An 18,896-nucleotide genomic window follows, 5' to 3' on the forward strand; every position below is an offset into this window, starting at 1 on the left:
TTTTATTCTGTTTTTAAGTATTTGTTGTTATAGCGGCAACAGAAATACATAATCTCTAGAAATTTTAACTGGCTAACTATAACGGTTCATGAGATACAGCCTGGTGACATGCGGACGGACGGACAGCGGAGTCTCAGTAATAGGGTCCCGTTTGACCCTTTGGGTACGGAACCCTAATAAAAATGCTCATAAACTCATAACTTTAGACTAATTGTCGTCTAAGTTGGTGTTAAATCCCCTTTTTGATGCCAATTGCAGTATCTTTCATTAAATACATCGACAACATAAAGGACGAATAGGAAATTAAGCTTTTAACACATAAAACGATAGACATTTTACAGGTGTCGGTGAAATATCAAAACAATACTCCGAATTTTCTGCTAAATGTGCCATGATTGGTGTTGTTAACCTATAGTTGAGTAGTTTTACGACAGTAAAAAAAAACAGACTGGATTAAAATCCATTGCTTTGGGTATTTAAATTTTTAAATCCCATTCCTTCATGTTTCTAAACTCACCACCGCACTTTTACGTACCGCGAATCTCCTGCACCTCCCACGCGTCAGTCGCTCGCGATGCCCCGTGCTGGCCGTACGCCCGCTCTGCACTGAACTTGACAACTTTGCGAACGAGTTTCGATCTATGGCAGGTTAGTTTAGAGGTAGATTATGGTATAGATAAATAATTGTGTTACATCCTTTTATTTTGTAACCAGTTCTACTTCTAGTTTTAGGGGGAATAGATAGATGCACATAAAATACGCAATAAGTTGCCAAAACATTATTATAATAGATAATTTAATTGAGTTTAAGAAATCCTGTACGGATTTTTGGTACAAAAAGCATACTATTTGGTAATAGAAGATTTACCGTACACATTTTGAATTTAAGTCATTTTAGTTTAGTTTTAAGTACCTACACTCTTTTTATTGTTTGACATTTCACATATTATTTTCCTCTGACATAGGTTATAATTAATGCATGCTCCATCTCTTTTTTTGTTTTTAGTGAAACATAAATCTTTGTATAAGAGCTACATTTGATCTATGTTTAGAAATAAACATTATTTGATTTGATTTTGAATTAATCTGCAATTCTTAAGCATAGAGAAGTTCCCGTCAAAAATGTTTGTGATAGTGATAGGTACACACTTTTATTGCCAATTTGACTTTTTCTCCTTTTCATGTCTATCTACGTTTTCCCATCGAAGATTTCCTTTGGCTACCTTTCGACTGCATCTTCAGGTCAGGTCCATGATAGCATATTATTGCGTCGTCGTCGAAAAAACGTCTGCAGAATTTTAGCTCAATCAGACACCGTGATTTGGTTCAAATTTTAATGTCATACATTGAATCACATATTATATAATATATAACATATCAACAAATAAATATACGCCGTGAAGTTAACTAAAAGTGTATAATAAGTAAGCTTAAAGTGTTCACTCTATACATAAGTTTTAAGCGCAATTTGTGAAAACTTATTAAAAAAAAATTAAAAAATTAAAAAAAAAAAAAAAATATAAAAAATATAAATTTAAATTTAAATATAAATTTAAATTTAAATTTAAAATTTAAATTATTATTTAAATTGTTTTATTTAAGTTTTTTTTTCAAAAATTTCAGTTTTGAGACAACTTTACTTTAGTATTCGCCGAATTCTCACAAATCCAAACCCAATTAAGTTGCGTTGTTTTATCACAGAGTTCCCATGGCCACCTCCTGTCTCCATCATCAGATCAGCTCGATGATACCGTAATACTGCATTGTCACCCAATTTGCATACGTGTGCAAATCTTCAGCTTCATCGGAAACTGGGAAGTGGGTCAAATTTTACTTGCAAGAGTTGACCCGTACAAACATACATTGCAAGTTAAAAAAAGCTTGTAAAAGTATTCAAATGAGTTTCAAACTTATTGTAAGTATACAATTTATTAAGTAAGGAAACTGAGTCAAAATAACCTAAACTAAACTTTTTTTTAAATTTATAGCAAACATAAAATAAAATAAACATGAAATTATTTTCATATACTTTACAAATAAATATATTGATAAAAGCAGAGTGGCATAATAGTTATTTATTTTAAAAGGGAGCAAAGTCGACGATTAAACATAGTTTGCTCCCGAGTGAAACATAAAATGTAACTCTACACAAATGCGAGGAAAGCATTAACTGTTTATTTAAATTCAAACCCAAAACATACCTAAACAATAATAAACTTAGATTTTTTTTAACTTCTAATGAAAACTACCTACAAAACTAGGTAATTATTTACCTAAAAAAACATGGGACCCAGTCCAATATGTTTATTTTAAGCTAGATTAAATTTTAACTTTTAAAACCCGACGAAAAACGCAATAATGTCATCATTAACTATTGAAATCGGAATTTGTCTTGATTATTTCCATTATTTCAATTAAATACCAAGCCGCAACCACACACCACATCTCTTGAATGCAGCTTTTCGTATTTCAGTCCGATAATGGGTGCTTTTATAGTTGACATCGGAAACTAGCTGATACCTTGTATGTATACACTTTATTACACATAAACAGCGGCGGTATCATGGTTCCATTTTTATCATTTGTCACTATGCCCGTCACTTTCGCGCTTACATACTTGTTAGAACGTGACAGGTATAGTGACAAATGATAAAGAGTCGACCATAAAACGGACAAAACAAAATACAAAGTATGGTAAACGTTTTTAATACTATTCTTTCAATTGTTTTTGTTTGTACCAGTTTGGTTCCGGTTGTAAATTGCTTGTGATTGTAAAAGTTAACAAATATTATCTTTCTTTTATTCAATTACTGTAATTTTTATGTTATTTTTTTTCCTTGTTTTGTAACGTCATTGTACTGTAAAACATTGAACCGAAAGAGAACCTCTTCCTTTTGAAAAGTCGGTTAATAAATAAATGTTTGTCACATAGGTACTCTTCCGTTGACAATGTCATTTCATGCGTTAATTTTAATATGACAAAAAATGAATCTTGGCAACTTCGCAAGCGGGATATTTAATTTTTAAAATTGGTCAAATCTGAAAAACCAGAAACATAATACTTTAGCTAAACTTACGCCTTACGCTATTGTAATACCAAGGCATCTTTAGTATAATAGCTGACCGAAGCGTTAGCGAAGGTCTTCGTTTTACCTCGAGCATTTCGCTTTCGTATGTCCGGATATTCTTCTACAGGTCGCAATTCATAACGGATTCTCGTGAAATTTTGTGACCAGATTCTATGATTAAATATAATCGAAGTGAAGACTTCTTTAGCGGCGCTGTGCACTTTTTGTGATGGGGAAAAATGTTAAACTCACGACAGGTCACGTGACCGACAGATTCGTCAGATTGAAAATTCGTAAGACGGATGCGTGACCTGATCGAAAAACTGTTACAATGTCATTGAAGCCAGTAGACCGCCGGCGCGGCGTAGGAGAGGAAGTATTGTATTTTACCCCATAAATGATAGTACTTTTATACATTAGTGCATAATATTATTCCCTAACCATTCAAAAATATCAAAAATGCACAACGTTAATATTCAAGTTTTCACTTCTGCCGGCACTTCCGGAGTGCAACCCGTTGTTTTTTTTCGTCGATCCAGTTTTTAATTTTTTTTCAAAATGCGGAATTTGGCATAAAATACTTAAACACCAATAGCGTCTATGGTGCTTGACCATTGTGAGTTTACTGTGATAACGACCCAACGAAGTATTATTATTTTTTTCACTTTTTAGAAAATGTACAGTCAAGTGTAAAAATATGGGTGTACACATCTTACTCAAAAATATGTCCCATAGCATCTTATTCCAGTGTAATAAGAGCGTAAATATGGTACATATTTATGGGACGATTCTCTCGATCGATATTTTTCCAGCTGACTGTACTAAGCTTAACGCGAGGTCTACAGCTCGCAGAGCGACTAGAGTCAAACCAAGATAAACTTGGTAGCGATTTTGATAGACAGTGCAAGTGTTATTCTAAACGTCAAACATCGAAATTATGATGTTTACTTAACACTTGCACAGGCTGGGTTCAAGCTATCTAATCGCTGCAAACTTAGCTTGGTCTGAGTCTAGTTGTACAGGCATGTTGTGTTTGTACGCACATAGATACTAACATGATTTCCGTACGATGTCGTGTTCGCCCTGGTCGCCCTGGGCTCTGCATTGCATTGCACTTGCTTCTGATTAGTATGCACCGTCTGTCGGCCTTAGCCTCCGAGCATCCGTTTCTAATGGCGATTAAGTGCCCTTGGCAATGGCTAAGTTTAGCCCTAAAACATACATACAGGGTGTGATCGTTAGGTTTTTACATGCGATTATTCTGTAAATATAACAGATATCAATAAAATCTAAACTGACATCAAAAGTACGTTATCCAATGAGTAAACCTATATTTATCACTTTTTAAACTTCTAACGATTACGCCCTGTATGTATTTGAAGCTTTGAGTTTGTTTAATTTCTAAAAAACTTTAAATTTATTCAGTTATCGTGTTTCTCGCGATTTCCCACTTTTTGCCACATTCAATGGAGCCTAGGGTCCGCTTGGTAACTTATCCCGAGAATTGGTGTAGGTATCAGTTCATACGAAAGCCTCACCTCAGGGGAAAAACTATATTAGGATTAGTCCGGTTTCCTCACGATGTTTTGTTTCACTGAAAAGCGACTGGTAAATATCAAATGATATATTATTGTATATAAGTTCCAATGAAATAACTCATTGAACCCCAACCTCCGGATTTACGCTAGGCTATAATTTTTTTAAATGTAAAATAGCTGAGAGACCGAGCTTTGCTTGGAAAACTTATAAAAAGACAAAAATGTGCATTTCCCAGAGATATGATTTTTCGCCCCCGAAAACCCCTATATAGCAAACTTCATCGAAATCGTTAGAGCGTCGGAAAATACTACAAGTTTTGTCAGTGTAACTTATATGTATGTATAATTTACTTGAAATTAAAATCACGATTTTAGAAATTCAATTATTTTCATTACTGAATGCACTATAGGGACCGTGCGCGTTGGAGGATCTGCCATCTTGTGGCCTGAATCGGAACAATAAACATGTACATTCACACGTCACGTGTTTTCTTGTGCATAGTAGGTTCTGCCATCTTGTGGGCTACATCGGAACAGTAAACATCACATTTACGCCTCGCGCCAAAAATCTGACGGCTCCTGTGCTGCCTCCTACAGTTCATGCACGTTCCCTATAGGGATGAATCACGCACAGTCCGGGTCGGGGCCGAGCCGCCCGACACTTCAATTTCTATTGAAAGCCTCAAGTGATCACCAATCACCCGTCATATTTAGACATACCTATATCTACTGACAGACATTAAAGTTATAAAGGAAAGTCGCAAAATTTATCAGTACCTAAATAAATAAATACTTTTTTCCGCCAAGACGTAAAAATAAATAATGTGTCGTGTGCAGAAAACACCCACAGACACCCATTCAATTTTTTTCGCCGAGTTTGACCAAAAGTCATGTGCCAGATGCGTTATAACATTGTACATAATTAATATACACAGTGGTGTATACTATAACTAGCTTAAATCTAAAACAGGCCCTTGAGGCATTGAACCAAGAATGCTGATGTTATTTCCTAGTTGTATCGCAATGCTGATACGTTGTGCAAGGAAGCCGCCAGCTCCTCGGTCACCATTTTCGTCTACTAGACGCTTCGCGATTTGTGCAAAAAACTTGTGCGCCCTGGGACCCCATGGACCTAGAGTTTCAATTGGACCTATTGTAAATTACTAAAAAATATCATGGTTATTTGTTTATACTCTATTATCTTTAAAATATTTAGCATTCGCTAGTATTTAATTTAATCTTATAAATACCGACGACCTCGCATCGCAAAACTTTTTAACAATTTCTCTTACAAAGAATGTTAAAACATAACAAGAAAACTTGAATAAAGTTCTGTGTTACGTTTAAGTGTTCTGTAGGTAGTCAACAAGGAAAACGCCGAGAAGAAATCGGCTAACTAAACGTTTTCTGAGAGAGATCGCTTTTATCGGTAATTACCATTACCACTGCTTGAGTTGCTGTATTATCTCAATAAGGTTGTTTCCAATTTTTTGAAACGCTTGTAATACGTTCAAAATTAACCAAACGTTGTTATAAAATTCAACTTTTACCCTAAAAACGGCTTAAAATATGTTAAATGAACAAAATATCCTTTGATAGATGCTTTCACGCCCAAAACGCTCTTTGAAAATTGTGTGACGTCACAGTTTACGGTTTGATACATAACTACACGCACACGTAACACCAAAGTCCGTTCACACACATTTACCTATATGCACACATACAGTTACCCACCACCAAAATGGCTACGGCTTGAGTATTAAATTTTGTACTGAGAACAGACAACGCCCCCCTTGGTTGATCGAACTGTCAAATCGAGAGTTGTGAAGTATCACCATTCTTAGTGCCCGTAAGGCCCGTCCTTAGATATATGGCAATGCGATTAGTAGTGTTTTGGAACCCTAATTAGTGTCGATTTGGATAGCACAAGAGGCCTCCCATTTGCAGAATATGACCTTAGTAGACTTATCAAAAATTCATACTGCTTGACCAAAATTTACGGCTTGAGAGGAAAGGGGACGGTCTCTTGTTCATAAAAACGTAGCCCCCATTTTCCTCTCTGGATATTGACATTGTGTAAACTATTTTTACATAACTTGATGTATATAAAAAAAGTGTTCGTCAAAAAACCTTAGACAGGTGGCGCTACAATACCTAGAACACTTAAAAAAAAAACAAATCATAAACAACGCATTTCACTCCGTCAATTATTAGCTACTCTAGCGCTACTCTGGAGAAATTTGGAACTATTATTTATAGCTAACAGCTGGACACTTTTGCAACAGTTCTGCCTATGGAGATTGTATTCCTTACCTCTACCTTCCATGGTCATCACCATCTAGTGAACGTCAATTAAAAACAAAGTTCACTATAACCTCAGCTATAGACAATGAATTTTAATTTTGACGTAAAAATAATAATTATGAAAAACTATTGTATTCAACGTTGTATAAGTAGTCCAAAAAATGCTCGTACCCCACCCCACTGTAGCCCACGCCACTCGCCTTTTTTGACACTTAGGTGACAGGTGACAGTAGGTACTTTAGAGTCAAATAAAAAAATGTTCGTGATAAATATGTTACCGGGACGTTAACTTTTATTATAATGTCTACAGTAGAGACCTTCTTTATAACTGTGTCTGACCCATAAATATTAGGAAGTATTCAATTAGACGTTTATCGTTCATTTGAATACCAAGGTTGGTAAATATACAGGTGTATATTTTATCTTAGTGTTAATGTGTTTCATTCGCTCGGGGTGGCTCCGGTTTTATTTGATTTGATACCTCAAAGGTCCATTAATCATTTCTGTTTGGACACAAATAATGGGATTTGAGGTTTTCATTTTGTAAATAATTTTCACATATTTACGCTTGGTGATTTTTTTTTCCACATTTTTTTAATTCGACCTTTATTTTTGTTCCACTGGGCAGGAGCGTTGGTGACTATGACTAGGCGGTAAGGCCTGTGTCTTGCAATCCGAAGGCCGCGGGTTCGAACCCCAGTTTATACGAACGAGTTTCTCAAAACATTAACCTTTTGTCTGTAGACTGTTTGTTTGTTGATAAGGAACCTGGCCGAATTTTTAGTAATCTTTATTTGCACCTTTTTCAAAGAATATTTTTTTATTTCTCATGCTCTGAAAGGGAGTTGTTGTTCTAAGAAGTGTGCAGAAAATTATACGTTTCTGCACTAGAGCATTTTACTTTCGTCGTACTTTTTTTTTACGATAAGCTAATTTGATTTTAAATAGACTTGTTGTACAATTTCCATTCTGATAGTTAACTTCTCATTCCATAACTAACAAAACTTTTACCTAAATTGAGAATTGAAAGTACCCTCAAGAAATAGTATAAAAGTTTATACTTAGTCATAGTTTTCAAATGCATATGTATTTTATTTTCCTCGTATTCAAAATGAAAAGTTGAGTGTTTAACATGGGTGAAAGGCATCATATCAGTCTAGGACTATTGGCGACAGAAACTACCTTGACAGAAATGGATGCCTTTCATCCCTTGGTTAACAATCTACTATTTCTGCTCTACAGCAACCATGATAAACCCACGTGAAACCTTCCAATAGGCAGATCCGAGGTAATGACAATAATACACGTTGGTACAATATCATTGTCTTATTTTATTTACTTCAATATCAAACAATACTTTTTTAAGTTCAACTGTACAAGTCTAAAGTTAAACACGAACTGTTCGTCCCTTGACTTGAGTGATCTGTCGATACCCCCCGTCAGGGGGGTATGAGGGGCCGCTACCGCCTCACGGCTGCGGCGGCTGTTGCGGGTCGCTTCCCCACCGACTGGTGGGGTGGTCTTATGGCCGTCGTTTTGGGGACGGTGTGGGTAGCTGGTGTAGGCCAGCTCTTCGCTACCGATCGTTATCCAACCCTACGGCCCCTAACCTGGTGATACCGTTTGAGCGGGGCCAGGTTATGGAGCCGCGGTAAAGGCGACCGGCAGCTTAGCTGGCGAACCTGTTCGTCCCAAGCTGGATCATCGCATTTTATAACCTCAGGTAGCACTCCCAACTGGTTTTACTTGAATCGAATGTACCCTCAATACTGACCTATAGTGGAACAATAATCATTTATTGGAATAGAAGGTGGGCGAGTTGTTTCACACGATATTTGACCACCGCATACATATAAACCTTTGAAGAGTAACCTGCGTATTACGAGTGTATTTGACCAGACACAATGAAGTAGACGGTTTGAGGTAAAATCAGTTTCCACAAAAGTATAAATATAATAGAATTTGGTATATTTAAATGTTAAGTACAAGGGAGCGCTTGATCGTGCCCTGCGTACAGTCAAAGTCAGACGTACTCCCGCGCTCTGATCCCTCTCGTCCAGCTAGGTAAGGGTGAGTGTAGACAGACCGTTTATTTGACAGAACTCGAAACTTCCTTGTACATCTGAAATGCTTCCAACCAATCATAGACCTAGTGTAATTTTTCACAAAGACAATTTGTCTCTGCCACGTTAGGATTGGCAATCGACAGGTTTACGACTATTTTATGAATTTATTCTCAACATTTTAACAGTTTTTTTTTTCAGCGATTTTCTAAAGAATGGGTACAGAGTGGTACAGATAAGGGGGCCTAGTTATGATATCCACAGAAAATATCTGCATAGCCATGGGTCAAAATTCTTTTCGTAGTCTTGTTTTTTGTTTCCAAGAAATGTGAGGGATCTGAGCTTTTTGTATGGGGTGTAATTTAGTTTAAATGTTTTCTACAGCTAGAAAGACATGCAATATAATAAAGAAGAAGATATGCATTTCGTGATTTTTCTCACTTAATGGTCTCATCGGAAGATCAGCGCTGGAAGCCACCAGCAACATGCTGAGATGAGGCCATTTCGTGGCACTTTATACTTCCTTTGTTTTTGTTATATCATGTAATTTAATGTGTCTCGTTTGTGTTTACGAATAAAAATTATTCTATTCTATTCTATTCCATTCAATAGAACTCGATTTTTTATTTATTTGATTAACGACTAAATACAAGCGTGGCAGAGTAGTCCGAAACAAGACACCGAAAAGAAAGTTGACCCAACTCATACAATAAAGTTTTCAAGCCGTCCGCTACACGTGGCGACAAACATAAATATTACAAGGGTAAATCGGACCATTCAAAGTGTCAAGGTTAAAAACCGAATCACCCGCATCGTCAAATTATATCTTTCAGATGCTTCTGTAGCGGAAACCGCAGACATATAGTTCAGTAGATATCGCAAGTGAAAAATTTCAATTCGATCGAATATTTAAACGGTTATTCCCACTAGTTACCACCAAGTTGTTACCAGTGCTAACTAATGGGATTTTTTCTACCTTTTAACAGTAGTAACTGGTGGGTTTTTCCCAGTAGTTACCACTAAACTTTTGTTAGAGTTAAATACTAATAATAACAGTATAAACAGTATTGTATAAATATATTATTTTGTTTCTCAGTAGCTAGTAAGCTAGTGGAAGCGCTGGTGGTCTAGCGGTAAGAGCGTGCGACTTGCAATCCGGAGGTCGCGGGTTCAAACCCCGGCTCGTACCAATGAGTTTTTCGGAATTTATGTACGAAACATCATTTGATATTTACCAGTCGCTTTTCGGTGAAGGAAAACATCGTGAGGAAACCGGACTAATCCCAACCAGGCCTAGTTTATCCTCTGGGTTGGAAGGTCAGATGGCAGTCGCTTTCGTAAAAACTAGTGCCTACGCCACATCTTGGGATTAGTTGTCAAGCGGACCCCAGGCTCCCATGAGCCGTTGGCAAAAATGCCGGGACAACGCGAGGAAGAAGGAGGAGGAGTAGCTAGCACTGGTCGTGACTAGTGAGAATAACCCATTTAAACCAGAGGTGAGTGTTATTCGGTTATAAAAACCCTTCACACGTTGAACGCTGGTGTAAAACAATTGGAATTCGGGATCAGAAACTTTGCCGTGTTTGCATACCGGTGTGGTCACTATTTCAAGGAAATAAATAAGTAATTGGTATAAATTATCGTGCAATATCAACTGAATTTTAGTAAAATATACACAGTCAGCAATACAAACACGCTTAGTTTTCACGCCAAGTGCCAAGTCATCTGCCAACTTAGTTTAAATTTAGCGTGGTCGGAATCTATGTGACGTCAATTTAGCGGCCGGCGTTCGCAGGCAGTACGTAAGCATACTAAAGAGTTACGTATTCGCGTGGTCTACTTTATTATATGTCTGTGGCGGAAACCCTATTAGGGAAGGTTGTGACATCCGCTCCCAGAGAACCACCGGCATTCATGCTGGTTACTTCTTTATGCCTGAAGGGTCAAACGATCACCTGCCCATGACTGTTTATCGCATAAACTCTTTTCACCTCACCTATTCGGAAAAGGGGTTTTTTTCCCTCCTAAGAGAGATCAAAGGGGTATTTTTATGTTCTAGGACACTGTTTTTTGTTTTTATTGCATACTATTTTATTAACTTAAATTATTTTGAAATATAACAATTTCCTTCTATGTCGGTGATGTGAAAAGCAGTATATGTATCATATGGTAGCAAAATTAATTATTATACACGGTGTAACACGAGGAACCCGAAAGATTTTAACCACGCACTTCTGAGGCCAAAAGGAAGCAATGTTATATGAGATTAGGTAAATTTCGCCATTTTTTATTTATTTATTTTTTATTTTTGTGAATGTATTACCGCCTTTTGTGAATGTATTATAGTAAACACCCCTATAGTGGAACAGGCACCAGTAATGGAATGGTATAGACAAATCCTGTAAAACAAGTATTTACCATTAGTTTTTAATCGCTGGCAACATTTTACAATAAACAACAACCTAAGTTTAATTTTTCATTGATATTTGTTATTTTGAAAATGAATGGCGCCATACATTCCATGATTGGAGCAAAAAAACACAGTTTTAATTGGATAATAACATTGAAACCAATTGCAGTAGCTTTCATTAAATACATAAAGGACGAATTGGGAATTGCACATTCAACTTTTAAAGCGTAAAGCGGTAAAATTTTTACAGGTGTCGGTGAAATATCAAAAACACTCCAAATTCTCTCTTATATGTTCCATGACTCTAATAGCCGAACTGTCGGGCTTCTTCTATTTTTTCTACGTCTGCGTACCTAACACTTCATGTAATTCACCTTATTCAGGTCTAGATTGCTTTTACTTTCTTAAGAGCTTTCTCTCGTCTGATTGCGGTAAATGTGTTTGTATCGGTAGATTGCGAAATGCACCTTGGGACATCAAGATTTGATTGTCTGGAATGACCTTTATAGGCTAAAATACACTAGTAGTATGGAGTTTAGAAAAAGGAGCAAAAACTCTATGGATGAAAAATGAATAGGCTGGTATTTTAGTTGCCCCTCCCCATTCAATCTGTATATTATTATACCTCTAAGGTTCATTTGATCCATGAGCCTACCTAGCGCCACCGGAGAGATAAGGAACTATTATTCAAAGCTGAAAGCTTTGTAACAGTTCTGCCTATTGAAATCTCATATGGTAGAACTGTTGCAAAAGTGTCCAGTTGTAAGCTATAAATAATAGTTCCAAATCTCTCCAGAGTAGCGCTAGAGTAGCTAAGAACCTAGGCGTTATTGACGGAGTGAAGTGCGCTGTCTATGATTTTATTTTATTTTCAAGTATTCTAGGTATTGTAGCGCCATCTATTCAAGGTTTTTTGATGACACTTTTAGGTACATAGAGATTTCATTTTTAAGTTCTGCCATAAGAGATTGCCGTCCGTCAAACTGAAATCATTCGCTAACGTCTGCAAGACTCTGTGTAACTTATTTTCTATACTTACATCTCGCTCGAACTAATTATGTTCAACAAATGAGTCTAATTGCATGTATTTAATAAGTTTTAGATTTATGAAGGGTTTAAGTGGTTCCATGCTCTTTAGGTTGTTTTTACTTTCGCAAGAACTTTCTCTCGTACCGATTGCGTTAAATGTGTTTGTATCGGTCGATTGCGGAGTGCACCTAGGGACATCGGTGATTTGATTGTACGTCTGGAATGACCTTTCATCGGCTGAAGCACACCAGATGCGCAACTGGGCCATTTTATTTAAAGTACTACACTTTTTTTTAATTTGTTTTTTTTTTTTGTTATTTCTAGGCAGAATCACAAGTTCTTTCGATCCTAACGATCGAAATGTGCGGCCGCACATTCGGGAAGAATACCTATTCGTAGAATCACGAATATTTTCCGAATCCCTGTGCATGTCTGGCCGCACCATAATGGAAGTAGAAATATATTGTCGACGCATTTTTGAACCCTTTGTACTCGTATACTCTAATTTGACAACCGGTCTGGCCTAGTGGGTAGTGACCTTGCCTATGAAGCCGATGGTCCTGGGTTCGAATCCCGGTAAGGGCATTTATTTGTGTGTTGAGCACAAATATTTGTTTCTGAGTCATGGGTGTTTTCTATTTAAGTATTTATAAATATTTATATATTATATATATCGTTGTCTAAGTAGCCACAACGCAAGCGTTAATGAGCTTACTGTGAGACTTAGTCAATTTGTGTATTTTATTTTATTTATTTACCTATTTAGGTACTATTTGTTTTAATTTTATAAATAGGTATTTTCATGACCACAGCCGCTAGTCAATCGATTTCGCCTCAAAGTATTTATTTCGCAATCTACCGCTCAATACTTCCGATGAGGGCGATGTATAATATCCGGTCCTTTCGAAATTCGCGGCTTTTTCGCATTTCGCTAGTTCGCGTTTGACATCGAAAGCGATTTCGCCATTGATTTAGCGATATCAAAGGGTTCTGCTGCAGACGTTGGGGGGATAATGTGTTTTTAATATATTTTGATGACACGATATACTTTTAGGTTTAAATAAATATTATGGGAAGATCTTGCACAAATCCACCTAGTTCAAGAGTAAACTCAATAAGGCTTATGTAATGTTGTGGGTGCTAGACGACGTTTATATGTATCATAAATATGTCGGTTTAAAGATATATGGATAAATACTTAAATACATTCTGGAAAGGCCTTAGAAAAGTAATAAATATAAGAGCCTCGATAGAGAGTACCGTTTTGTACCATTTGGTGTTGAAACTCTAGGTCCATGGGGTCCCAGCGCGCACAAGTTTTTTGCAGAAATCGCGAAGTGTCTGGTTGACGTTACTGGTGACCGAAGAGCTGGCGGCTTGCTTACACAACGTATCAGTATTGCGATACAACGAGGAAATGCCTCAAGGGCCTATTTAAGATTTAAGCTAGCTTTAATAATTCTCTGTATATATCCATTGTGTATACTGTTATTGTAAATAAAATTAAATGAAATGTTGAAACACATTCTCAAATAAACATTTCTCATTCAAAACCGTCACTTGATAGTCAAATTCTACCAGCCCCTCATTAGGAAACTACTCAAATTTTCCACAGAATTACATAGACTCTCGTGGATAAAATGCAATTTTCTCGTCAGTCTTTAAAGAATAAAGAGAGCCTTCACGAGCTCGGGTGGTAAAAAAAAATTCATTTATAGGTGTGCACAAAAAATTAAACTTAATATTTCTCACCCTAAACATGTTACAGGTACTTTTTCCATTCGGTCAAGGGTGAAAAAATATGTAAAAACGATTTCCGCGACCGTAAATATTTTATACGCAAGGATCTTGCATGAATTTATATTTTACGAGTGAACCTACTCGAACATACTCCGATCTTGCATCGAGGGTGAAATAAAATGAATCGCCCATACAGCTCCACAATAAAAATATTAAGAGGAAAGGGGATGAACGCGGACGATCATTACTCTATAAAAACTTAGTCCCCATTTTCCTCACTAGATATTAACTCATAGAAAATATTTTTATACAATTTGCTTTGATGTATATTAACGTTAAAATTCCATAGTCAACTAGGAACCCTTATAGTTTCGCCATGTCCGTCTGTCTGTCTGTTCGAGTCTTTGCTCCGTGATCGTTACTGCTAGAAAGCTGAAATTTGACATGGATATATAAATCTCTCAATCCGAAAAAGTTGTTAAAAAAAAATGTTTAGGGTACCTCATACAAAATGGAAATTTTCTTAGTATCTTGAAAATACATTTTTTGATAAAGTTATTAGTTTGCGGAAATAATCGCTCCGAAAGAAAAAAATACGCCTCCCCCTAACTTTTGAACCGTGGGTCCATAAAAGACATGAAAAAAGTCATGTAAGTAAAGCTTAATAAATACTTTCAATGGAAACTATTACCTACTAATATTGCCACCATTGGTGCCAACTGTACAAAGTGTAAATAGCTAGTATTTTAACATAACAGACTGGCGATCACGTGGACTTGTCACTCGGCAGTACTCGGCACTCAAGAACAGAACTGTACCTAGGCTGCCTGTCGCGCTCAGCCTAACTGTGGAATGAACTGCCGTCTGCGGTATTTCCGGACCGATGCGACCTTCACACCTTCCAGAAAACAACCTTTAATTCCTAGAAAACAAAGTCAAATGAATACAGCTTGTGTTTTAAAAATAACCACACACACAAACAAGAAAGAGAAGTAAATTTTAGTGCTATGAAAGGATTTTAATAGTTATTTGTGCAACAAGAGAGGAAAGTTGGTTTTTCTTGCCAGTGTTCACTCAAAAACACGAGATTTAAAATAACTTTGCTCTCGTGTGACACATACAACTTTTCACGTCAATGGTGAGAACATATTAAAGGTTAAAAAAATTCTACATCAAGTAAAGTTAACCACATTTATTTACATTCATGAATGAAAAGCATCATCATTATGACGAAAGCTTGTCTCACTCCCTGGAGTGAGGAAAGTCGCACTTTCGGCACTCTCCGGAGTGACGAAAGTAGCCTTTGTTCGAGCTGCTGAGGTGAAAAGATAATTTTAGTTTTGTCTTAACTATCAGAGCGAAGTTAATTTTAGTAAATTTTTCGTGCGGCAATGTACGGTGGTAAGCAGTCTTCGTAGCCTATGTACGCCTGCAACTCCTGAGGAGTTACATGCGCGTTGCCGCCCCTAACCCTAAATAATAGAATTGGCGTTTAGTAGCAAATGTAGTAACTTAATTTAAGCTCAGGAATGCAGTCTTGAAATTATAGGACTTAAAAACAACATCGTGTAACTTAAATGAAGCTTAAATGTAACAATGACGTAACAGGTTCCCTATGGATTAGTGTAGTTGGAATGAATCAACTAGTGGGCGAATTAAAAACAAATTAAGGTGGAAACTAATTGCTGACAGGGCTTCAAGTTATTATGAAAATTACGATTCGGAGAAAAATGGAGTAGAAAGGACATTTGTAAGGTTTTACGTGATGTTTTTGCACACGGTAGAATGAGACCGGGAGCCCAATTGAGATGTTTGATCTATTGGAGCGTACTCCCATCTTAAATGCCGGCAACGTACATACTTACAACCCCTCTGGTGTTGCGCGGGTGTCCATGGACAGCGGTAATCGCTTACCATCTTGTGATCAGTCTGCTTGTTTGCCTCCTATATCACAAAAAAAAAACTTTTTTAATTTATTTATTGAGAAACAAACAGTTTTAAAATAAACATATGAGCAACTTAGCTAACAGCTACACATTGATTTCGTTACAGACTTATAGTTCCCTAATTTAAAAATATCGATGTACAATTGAACAATAGTTATTTGTACAACAAGAGAGCAAAGTTTGATATTTCTTCGAGTGCTTATTTTGAGTCCCGTGCAAGCGAAAGATTCTATAATAGATTCACGAGCGTAGCGAGTGAATCTAATTTAGAATCTTGAGCGTAGTAAGGGACTCAAAAGCGCACGAGATGTAAATAACTTTGATCTCGTGTAGTACACAAAAATTTTCACGTCAGTCAGCCATCAAAAAATACAACCTGAAAAAATGTAATCCAGACGGACCGATCACTATTTCACTCATGTTTTCTGAAGGTATTTTAACAATTAACTATAATTACCGCAATAAAACAAAACGAAAGAAATTTCAATAAAATAATACGAAAATAATGAATTAACGAACATCAATTGACAGTTCAATCGACAACTTTCTTTTGTAAAAAAAACTATAAGATCCGGTCCGAATTGCGGATACTACTATTTGTCAACTATAGTAGAGATCGTTAAAAGTAGTTAAGTAGAATTATTTACTGCGTAACAATTGCGTAAATTTGTATAAGTTCACTGTTTTGATTGTAGAATAAAATACGTAAAATATGGTGTTTTTATTACATTTTAAACTTTTATTTCATTAATTAATTATTACGAATGAAGACTCGTAGGGTGTTTTGGAACGATGCGGTCTGACTTATTTCGGGGGTATATTATAAATCGTCAATATATCGTTGAATTACGTATGCACTTTTTTGTCTCATTCTTTTTGCTAATGACGTGAAAGGGATAAAGACAATAGAATCCAAATATTTCGAACTTGTATTAGGCCCCGCACGTTGAAATGACATTCGAATCTAAAGGTCACTTGAATGTTATTTTGTCTCACTCGGTGAGCAAAATGCGATTTTGCTCACTGTTTTTAAGCAGCAAATTACCCTTGTTCGAGCTGCTGACGTGAAAAAATAATACCTAGTGTAAAGTGTACGTAACAAAAGCATAAATACAACCTGAAAAAATTTAATCCTGACCGACGGATCACTATTTCACTCATGTTTTCTGAAGGTATTCTAACAATTAACTTTAATTACCGCAATAAAACAAAACGAAAGAAATTTCAATAAAATAATACGAAAATAATGAATTAACGAACATCGATTGACAGTTCAATCGACAACTTTTTTTGTTAAAAAAAAAACTTTGTAAGATACGGTCCGAATTGCGGATACTACTATTTGTCAACTATAGTAGAGATCGTTAAAAGTAGTTAAGTAGAATTATTTACTGCGTAACAATTGCGTAAATTTGTATAAGTTCATTGTTTTGATTGTATAATAAAATACGTAAAATATGGTGTTTTTATTAAATTTTAAACTTTTATTTCATTAATTCATTATTACGAATGAAGACTCGTAGGGTGTTTTGGAACGATGCGGTCGATTACTTTCTTTTTGTTAAAACTTATAACAAATTAAAATATCAAAACATACCATCCGCGGTCTCGAGCACGCACATCCATCTTTGCTCACGCTTACGCTCAGGCGCTCAGTAAGAGTGAGGGAAGAATACACCCCTACCCGTAGGTTTTATTAGCCTAGCCCGTAGGTAGCCTTAATAAGAATCCACCTCCCCGTATGTAGCGGGTGTCGTGGAATAGAAAAGAAAATATGTCATGATTTGCGCCGAATGGATTAAGGTTAGAATATTAATCTACTGGCCTGTGAGGGTAGTAAACAATAATGGCCCATTTCGATAACAGCTGGCCACAATATGAAAGCAAAGAGAGGTTATAAAATGTCCATGACATCGATATCTCTAATAACTATTGACAGTTATTATTCTGATTGCCTCTAACCAGCGCAGCGGCTTGATGTATTATCCTGGCCGCCACTAAATATACTTGAAATCGGAATTCATCTCATTTATTCGTTATATTCGTGACAGTGGCTGTATTTCGTACGGATACTATGGTCGCCGTTTTATATCAGACGATTGAAATGAGGTTGATGTTCCAAGAAAAAAAAAAACGGCATTTTCAAATAAGCGAAGCTTTCGTACCTATCTATTTGTATACACTGTGTGTGTACTGTAACTCGCCGATTAAACGTATACATTACATTAATAGATTCTTTTAATCTAGAACATAATATTTATATAAAATTAATCGAATAAAACTTTCGCTTATCTCTCACTAGATCTCAGACCGCTCAGTGAGATCATGAAAGTAAAGAAAAAGGATTAAATGACCCATGTTAACTAAATATAAAACATTTCTCAATATCTTTATTCGATTAAATTTTAATTGGACATGTCTTTTATGTAATTTTGAGAACAGAGAGATATATTTAAAACAAGATGATCGAAATGTTCATGATTTCGGTAAAATTTGTTAATTAATTTTTCATAATTTCTTCACTTTAAAATGTGTATATTTTTAAATGCTTTTATTAATTAAAGTAAGTAAGTAATATTTACCTTTCCGCAATCTTTTTAATTTTATTATGTGTGTTGTATTGTTAAAGATTTTACTACACGGAAGACGATGTGTGTGTGTGTGTGTGTGGGGGGGGGGGGGGGGGTTTAAGACTATGTGTGACCACGAGAACTCAAGGAGAAACCGACTCATCACAACCCGGTTCACTTTCTTTGTTTTTCCTATATATATAACGCACTTGCAACCCTGGTGCATTC

General features: G+C 36.2%; 1 protein-coding gene across 1 annotated transcript in view; it reads left to right on the plus strand.

The window, feature by feature from the left end:
* The first annotated feature begins 389 nt into the window (after positions 1-389).
* The window catches only part of LOC133530168 (sodium-dependent noradrenaline transporter-like), a 78,012-nt gene continuing 59,505 nt past the window's right edge, over positions 390-18,896 (plus strand). The window contains exon 1 of the mRNA XM_061868027.1: positions 390-648. The gene's annotated coding sequence lies outside the window, so the exon portion shown is untranslated. The remainder of the gene's footprint in view (positions 649-18,896) is intronic.

This window comes from Cydia pomonella, chromosome 22 (assembly GCF_033807575.1).
Source record: "Cydia pomonella isolate Wapato2018A chromosome 22, ilCydPomo1, whole genome shotgun sequence".
NCBI classification, from domain to species: Eukaryota; Metazoa; Arthropoda; class Insecta; order Lepidoptera; family Tortricidae; genus Cydia; species Cydia pomonella.